This window comes from Limulus polyphemus, unplaced genomic scaffold, assembly GCF_000517525.1.
Source record: "Limulus polyphemus unplaced genomic scaffold, Limulus_polyphemus-2.1.2 Scaffold978, whole genome shotgun sequence".
Classification (NCBI taxonomy): domain Eukaryota; kingdom Metazoa; phylum Arthropoda; class Merostomata; order Xiphosura; family Limulidae; genus Limulus; species Limulus polyphemus.
Genome location: NW_013666588.1, coordinates 175,553 through 176,353, shown reverse-complemented (window position 1 = coordinate 176,353; position 801 = coordinate 175,553). Strand labels below are relative to the sequence as shown.

Here is an 801-nt window from a genome sequence, read left to right as displayed (position 1 = left end):
GTATATACATTTAAGTACTAGCTATATATATATATATATATATATACACACACATATATATGTAGCTACTAGTAGTAGTAAATACTGAAAGTTAGCACATATACACAAATTACAAAACCTTGTACTTGTTAAAAATGAGTATATTAATTATGATTAGTCACACTAAAGGCCACCCGATGCAGACCACCACTAGCTGATGCTGTATTACAGTTCAGCACTCAGTATTAACTACTGACTTAACAGACCAATGCTGTCTTACAATCTGACACTTGCCACTGACTGATGCAGACTGCTGACACTCACACCTAAGGCTAACCAAAGCCGTGTTACAATTTGACATAGCCAGCCATTGCTGTCTGACACTGATATAAGGCCAAACAACACTCTCTTATAGTCCAACATGCAATTATAACTACTGACAGTCTATTAGGTCAACTAAATACTACATTTTCATTCACTAAAATTTCAGTCTGGCAGCTCTGCATCAGTTGTCAGAGTGTCAGACGGCATTGATTGGCCGTAAGTCTGAATGTTAGATTGTAATACATCATCAATCAGCCTTACATCTGAGTTTAGGACTATAAGACAGCAGTGTTTGGCTATTTTAACTTTGATGACGAGGAACCCACTTTGAGACTAATAATGGCTGGAGATGGCTTGAATTGGTAATGAAGAAAAACTTTAATATAAGTTTAACATAACAGCAAATGAACAACGTTTCGACAAGTTTTTGTCATCATCAGGTACAAGTAATTTACACTGATACGGATATATATATATATACAGTATTAGAACAAAGAA

General features: G+C 35.2%; 1 protein-coding gene across 12 annotated transcripts in view; it reads left to right on the top strand.

Moving 5' to 3' along the window:
• LOC106461524 (zinc finger protein 501-like) overlaps positions 1-801 on the top strand; it is a 25,503-nt gene that overhangs the window by 18,613 nt on the left and 6,089 nt on the right. The window lies entirely within an intron of this gene.